The sequence below is a fragment of the Galeopterus variegatus genome, unplaced genomic scaffold, assembly GCF_000696425.1.
Source record: "Galeopterus variegatus unplaced genomic scaffold, G_variegatus-3.0.2 Scaffold1417, whole genome shotgun sequence".
In the NCBI taxonomy this organism is placed as follows: Eukaryota; Metazoa; Chordata; class Mammalia; order Dermoptera; family Cynocephalidae; genus Galeopterus; species Galeopterus variegatus.
Genome location: NW_007727528.1, coordinates 290,913 through 291,728, shown reverse-complemented (window position 1 = coordinate 291,728; position 816 = coordinate 290,913). Strand labels below are relative to the sequence as shown.

General features: G+C 63.0%; 1 protein-coding gene across 1 annotated transcript in view; it reads right to left on the bottom strand.

Annotated features, from left to right (window-relative positions):
- Positions 1-384, bottom strand: part of PRPF6 (pre-mRNA processing factor 6) — a 62,435-nt gene extending 62,051 nt beyond the window's left edge. The window contains exon 1 of the mRNA XM_008576873.1: positions 333-384. The gene's annotated coding sequence lies outside the window, so the exon portion shown is untranslated. The remainder of the gene's footprint in view (positions 1-332) is intronic.
- Positions 385-816: the final 432 nt, after the last annotated feature.

Genomic DNA, 816 nt, shown 5'->3' with positions numbered 1-816 from the left:
TGAGAGCGGCGTCAAGTACCACGCGACCCGCGAGGGCGCCGCCGCCACCACCCTGCCGGGCTGCTGGGACAGTGGACGTCCTTCTGTCCTGGCGCACGAGGCGCGGGTCCGGGAGGGAAGGAGGGCTCTGCCTACAGGGCCGGCCCTGGCCTCAGGCCCCCGACCCTGCAGTCTCGTCCCAGGCTTCAGAAAGAGTAGGAGGGGAGCTCAGCAGGCACCAGCACCCCAGGCCGCTGGGGTCATCGGGCTGGGGCGACTCATGTCCACTCTGTTTTCGAAGTTGCAAAGTGAGGATGTCCAGAGAACTTTGTTTGGGTGTCCTAGGATCTCACCCCCCATGCTGACATCCTCCTCGTCAATGGGCAGTGGCTGTCCTGACCTCTGACCTCGGCCCTCTAGTCTTCCTGGATACAGCAGCCCCTTCCTATCCCCTCTGATCTAAATCGATTAGGAACTGTCAGAGGAGGAGTCATCGGCTCACACACCCTCACATTGCTCCCCGGTACCACCCTCTTCTGTGGCTTTGAGTGTCCCTGTGGGAGGACCTTGAACGGGGCTGGGCTCAGGCCCTCTCTTGCTCCACAGTGCTCTCTCAGGTTGTGGGATCCCCCAGAAGAACAGGCCACGGAGGCCCGTCCTTGGGCCTCAGGGTGTTCTCTGGCCAGCGGCCTTGCAGGCTCCGGAGCCTGGGGCTTTGCGGCCTGGTCTTGCCGTGACTTGTTTTGCTAAAGTGGTGTGGGTGGGCCTGTAGGCAGGGAACCTAGGGGCTCGAGAGTGCAGGTGAAGGGAGGTGAGTCAGCCAGGGTGGTCTAGGGG